General features: G+C 43.7%; 1 protein-coding gene across 1 annotated transcript in view; it reads left to right on the top strand.

The window, feature by feature from the left end:
- Nucleotides 1–281: 281 nt before the first annotated feature.
- Nucleotides 282–6,058, top strand: part of GABRP (gamma-aminobutyric acid type A receptor subunit pi) — a 50,775-nt gene continuing 44,998 nt past the window's right edge. Inside the window, exon 1 of the mRNA XM_069102276.1 lies at nt 282–617. The gene's annotated coding sequence lies outside the window, so the exon portion shown is untranslated. The remainder of the gene's footprint in view (nt 618–6,058) is intronic.

Raw genomic sequence — 6,058 nt, 5'->3', positions numbered from 1 at the left:
AGGAAGGGCTAACAAAAACAGTAACCTTATCTAAAGGCTGGAGGGGTGAACTGTGTAACCTCAAGAGAAAACTTCTAGCCTAAATGTTCCGTAGTTTCATTTCTTTTTCTAAGTTACCTCAATGGCTTTGAAAACATTTTCAAAGTGCATCCTTCAACACAGTTAAATCAATTTGCCTAGAGGACTCCGAAGTCTGACCAATCTGAGGAAGAGGGTTCTCCACGTGGGAGGAGGGTATATTCAAATGGGAGGGACTCTCAGGGGAGGAGAACTGAGGTTATTGGCAGAAAGAATACAAAAGCCCCCAAACCCTCCTGCTCTCTGAAGCCAGGGGTCAGTGGTGATTGCGGGGAACTGGGTCAGCAGGTTTGCCAAGTGAAAGACCCCTCTGGCTGTGGCGTGTGACTGCAAGTTAATCAGCACAGACATCTTCCAGGGGAGCAGTCTCTGCCTTGCTGGACCAGCAGTGCTGCCAGGTCTGGCTAACAGGCATAGACCCACTGGCCTCCAAAGGCGGGTATCCTGGGCTTCCAAAAAACCACCGTACGGATATTCTCCATCAGCAGGTGCAGCCAACAGCCCTACCTAGACCCCTACTGAAGAAGAGCTGATTTCACGTGAGTAAAGCTCCGTGGTGGCAACAGGAGTGGTGGTAGTGGGCTCTACTGGCTTTGGGGCCAAGGCCAAACCCCCAGTTTCTTGTCTCACAGTTGGGCCCTTAAGTGTGGATATCTTAGTGGCTTTCTCATTCTTCTCCTTTAATTTATAATGTGGTAGTGGCTGCGTGGGGAATGGAATAAAGCCTGGAGTGGTACTGAGCTGATGGCATCAGCATAGCTCCCTAATGAGCCCCATACCCTCTGCCAAGTGCTTTGGAATTCACTGCCATTGTTTGTACAATGATGGCAGGTTCACCTGAATCCGGGACTGGGGGGGGAGGGGAGGGGGGGAATAGGGAGGGAGGATCTTCTTTGTTTTTTTTTTAGAAACAAACCAGGAGATGATGACTCAGGTACATTCCATGGGACTGAATAATCATACCCACAAAATGGTCCTGGGGCTGCATTGTGAGTCTCCCGGGGAGAAGGGCAAGAAGGTCAGATACACCCACCTGTGTGCTCAGGTCTGACTGAGGCTGGAAATTAAGATTCAAGGAAGAGTCAGGTCAGGCCATGCACTGGTAGAAGAAATAGAAAGAAACAGCAGCAGGCGGAAGGTTTCAGAAGGCTGGAATAAAGATAGGTGAAGAAGAAGAAGAATAGCTAAGATTTCTATAGTACTAATTATGAGCCAGGCAGGATGTTAAGTGCTTTACAATTATTATCACAACAGCCCTACAAGGTAGGTGCTATTATTATCTCCATATTACTGATGAGGACACTAAGGCAAACAGGGGATACGTGACTTGCACACAGCTAGTAAGTATCTGAGGCTGAATTTGAACTCAGGTCTTGGCCCAGGGCTCTATCCACTGCATGCATTTAACTGAAGAAGGAAGGAATGCTGATAATGAGGTTCCATAGTACCAAGGACAGTGGGATGTTGTTAATATGGGTTTAGGGAGCTGGGGGGGGGGAGGAAGGGAGGAAAGGATGTTGGAATCCTAAGGGACAGATTCTCTTGATGTCTTCACACACTCCCAAGTGTCTGGGAAGAAAGAAATTTAACTGTCAGAACTGACTCTCTAGCTCCCTACTGCCACCAGAGGTCTATGTGGAGAGAGGGAAAGCTTCTGGCCAGGGAAGGGTAATAGGGGAAAGACTGGACTTCTGAATATTCCCCCAATCTGGGGTAGGAGATTGAGCAGTCAAGCAAAGGACAGGCAAGAGAAGGCATAAGTGGCAGGCTTGTCGAATGTGCAAATGGCGTGAAGCCGGCAGGGCACCCTGGAGGACAGAGGCTAGGATGATGGACCAGCTCTCATAAAGGGAAATTTAAGAGAGGCCAAGGTAAATCCCAGCATTTGGATTGAGAGAAATCAATGCCCAAGGACAGGGTTTGAGTAGGTACAGTTAGGCAAGAGGCCCTTGGAAAAAGATGTCATGTGGTTAGTGATGCAATGTGAGTCAATTGTGAGACAGGGCAGCAAGTGCAATCTTAGGCTTCATTAATCTAGCTACAAGGTCCAGAGCGAGGGAAGTGACTGCCCTAGGAGGAGCAGCTTGAATAGACTCCATCTATTCTGGCAGCTAAGTGGTACAGTGAGGCAGCTAGGTGGTGTCATAGTACCCAGGGCATTGGGGCCTGGAGTCAGGAAGACTCATTTTCATGAGTTCAAATTTGGTCTCAGACAGTTACTAGCTGTATGACCCTGGACAAGTCACTTATCCCATGTTTGCCTCAGTTTCTTCATCTGTAAAATGAACTGGAGAAGGAAATGGCAATCCACTGCATTATCTTTACCAAGAAAACACCAAATGGGGTCAGGAAGAGTCAGAAAAAAGAGGTGGTATAGTAGATGGAGTTTTGGGCCTGGAGTCAGGAAAACCTGAGTTCAAATCTAGCCTCAGACACTTAGTAGCTATGCGACTACGGACAAGTCATTTAACCTCTGTTTGTCTCAGTTTCCTCCATTGTAAAATGAGGATCATAATAGCATTTACCTCCCAGGGTGGTTGTGAGGAAAAAATGAGATAATCAGTTGTAACAGGCTTAGCATAGCACCTGGCACACAGGAAGCGCTGAATAAATGCTTGTTTCCTTCTTTTCCCTTTGTCCTAGCCCTGCCACATGTAGAAAATCATTTTGGGAGCTAGGCAATACATTTTCAAAGGACATTGACATAGGGGAACGACTGGGAGAAGGGGACTGGAAACATGGTAGTCGAGGCCTGGCTACATGGTCCTATTTCTTCAGTACTTGAGGAATCTGGGATTTCATCGCTGTGGTCACTCCCTCTACAGACATGCAACCCTTTTACTTCTCTATAGTTTAATAACCTTATTGAGTAGCTCGCCAAAGGTCATAGGGCAGGCCCTAGAATCACAGCCAGGCTCCTTGGGCTCCAAGGTCACCCGCCTTTCCACTATACCATGCTGCCTTACTTAAGAATGGGAGATGTTTCACTGCTGAAAGACTTTGTGCATTTTATTTTATTTTATTTTTGGTCCTGACCTTGGATTTGATCATAATAACGAGCTGCTGGTGAGGAAATCCACTCTATCAGTGCAAGATGATGGTGCTGCAACCTTGGCCCCCTCCATGTACCGTGCTTCCAGTGACACAGCCTCTGGCTGCTTCTCCGCCAAGCCGCTCCATCTCCCAACTCTGGGCATCCCCCATCCCTGAAATGTTCTTCCTCCTCATCTCCATCTCCCAGCTCCCCTGTCTTCCTTCAAGTCCCAGCTAAAATCCCACCTTCCATAAGACACCTCTCTTGACCCCCTCCCTCTATTGGTTATCTCTAACTTAGCTGCTATGTCTCTTATTTGCACATACTGTTTTCCTGTTATTTTCCCCATTAGACTATGAACTCTGAGGATTATCGTATTTTGCCTTTCTTTATGTCCCCAGAGCTTAGCACAATGCCAGGCACGTATTCTTTCCTTGATTAATACCTATTGACTGACTGTCTACAATTTGAGAGAGCTTGCCTGAGGCATTGCAGCACTGGGCAATGACTTACCCAGGGTCACACAGCCAGTATGTAGCAAAGACAGGGAAGGATTTAAGCTGGCATCAAGATAACTTTTTTTTTTACTGGGCACCATTGCTTTAGGCCTTGGCAGGATACTTCACAAGGGCTGTCATGTAGATTAGCATTTGAGCTCATTTTTTCTCAGTTTCAAAGAATAGAACCAGGAACATTAAGGGAATGGTGCAGAGGGGTAGATTTCAGCTTAATAGAAACATAACATTAAATGGAGAAGGCTTCCACAGTGAGGGCCATCCTTAAGTGGAATGGGTTTCTTCCTAGAGAATTCATTACTAGAAGTTTCCAAGACAGATAGTCATTTCCATCTTTAAAAACCTAATTAAATAATTAATTTTGTTCTGAACTTAAGAAATAAAACAAGCATTTCTATAACATAGTAGACTAGGGAGAAAAAGATGATTATACATGAAACTGCAAATCTATATGTACAACTTGCTATTCTTTTAGATACATATTAAATATAATAAATGTCTATATTAGATATATATATATATAAATATATATATATTAAAATTCCAGAGAAAGCACTGATACTGTCTGAAAATGGACTAAAGCATACTAATTTTCTTTCTTTCCTTCTTCCTTCCTTCCTTATTTGAGTCTTCTTGTACAAAATGGTTAATAGGGAAACATTTTATATGATTACACATTACATTACAAACATTACATGATTGTTCCATATCCTCTTCAGGCATAGACTCACCCTAGACAGTCTGTCAGATTTCTTTCTATTCAAGTGACACATTGAGGAAAGAGGTTCTTTTCCTGGAATGATTTTCTGATTTGACTTTCCTAAAGGTAGGAGATCTGGAACTGTGTAAAGAACAATTAATCAAGAGTCTATGGCTTCTAGTCCTATCACTGACACTCAGTTGCACTGGATCCATTGGCAAATTCATTCTCTTCAGACCAAAGTTTCCATTTCAGTAGTTGATCATTTAAGATTAAGTGCCTCCTATGTTCCAGGCACTGTGCTAAGCTCTAGGAATACAAAGAAAGGAAAAAACAGTCTGTCCTCTAAGGCAGCTCATGATCTAAGCTCTAAGCATGCTATATGTATGTGTATATATATATATATATATATATATATATAAAACTGGAGATACTCAACAGAAAACCGTATCAGGCTTTATAATTTTTCTACATCTGGACCTCCAAATTCCTTTCTTTTAGGTGAAAGAGTTTCTCTTCTATAAATTTAATTTGTTAGCTATAGTTAAAACATAAATACTCTGGCAGGGCTGTGGGAAGACAGCCACAGCTAAGTCATTGCTGGGGAAATGGAGGAGAATCCATCTGAAGATTCTAAACACCCAGAAACTTTCTTGTGGGAGAAGGATATCAGGGGATTAGAAATGAAGGATAATTACAATACAAGATAGAGAGCAAGGGAGGTAAATAGGAGATCAGATAAAGAATTCTAAGATTATCTGAGGAGGGAAAAAAGATTGAAAGCTGGAGGGAACCAGGGGAGGCTACAAGAAGAAGGCAGGATCTGAGCTAGGTCTGGAGAGAAGATAAGGAATCTGAAAGACTCAATGCATTCCAGGCGTGAGGGATGGTTTGAATGAATGTACAGAGGTAAGAGATGACATTTAAGGTTCAGGGGAAAGAACCACTGTCCAGTTTGGTTGGAATGGAAATGTGATGTGTGTGAAGAGGAGCAATGAGAAAAAAAGTTGGAGAAGGAAGTAGGCACCAAACTGTAGTGGACCTTCAATGCCAGGCTAAGGAGTTTGTATAATGTCCTAAGGAGAATAGGCAGCCATGGAAGTTTTTGAGCAGGAGAGGCCCATATTCAGACTCATGTCTTTGGGGAGTGGCTCCACTCTTGTCTTAAGTCACTGACTTCTCCTCTTTCTCCAAACTTTGCACTGTGTCTGGATTTAGTTCTAGGCTTGCCATTGGGGAAGAACTGGGTTTTTCCTGGCCCTCAGTATTAGTGTTCTCACTGCATCCCTGGAAGGAGCCTGTGATAACATATCATGCCTCAGCTCAGAAGAGGTGATATTTCAACCAGAGCATGATATCATTCTAGAGAACAGCAAATCTGAGTGTTCTCCTTGCTTAAAATAGTAAGACAAATTGTTTCTTCCCATAAGTACAGGTAGGAGGGTGGCTAGGTGGCGTAGTGAAAAGAGACAGCACTGGCCCTGGAGTCAGGAGGACCTGAGTTCAAGTCTGACCTCAGACACTTAACACAAAACTAGCCATGTGACCTTGGGCAAGTCACTTAACCCCAATTGCCCTACCTTCTCCTCCAAAAAGCAAAATAAATAAATAAGTACAGGTAGAAGTAACTTCTGGTTGAGGGTGCTAAGAGGAGGCTTTGGTCCTATACAATCAGAAGGAGAATTGCTTGCAAGGCTTTACTCCTAAATAAATCTTAATTCTTCCTTGAGA

The sequence above is a fragment of the Petaurus breviceps genome, unplaced genomic scaffold (assembly GCF_028583685.1).
Source record: "Petaurus breviceps papuanus isolate PSGF00001 unplaced genomic scaffold, PetGlider_PUasm1.0 551, whole genome shotgun sequence".
Taxonomy (NCBI): Eukaryota; Metazoa; Chordata; class Mammalia; order Diprotodontia; family Petauridae; genus Petaurus; species Petaurus breviceps.
The sequence above is the reverse complement of the archived record's forward strand: the minus strand, read 5'-3'. Positions and strand labels throughout refer to the sequence as shown.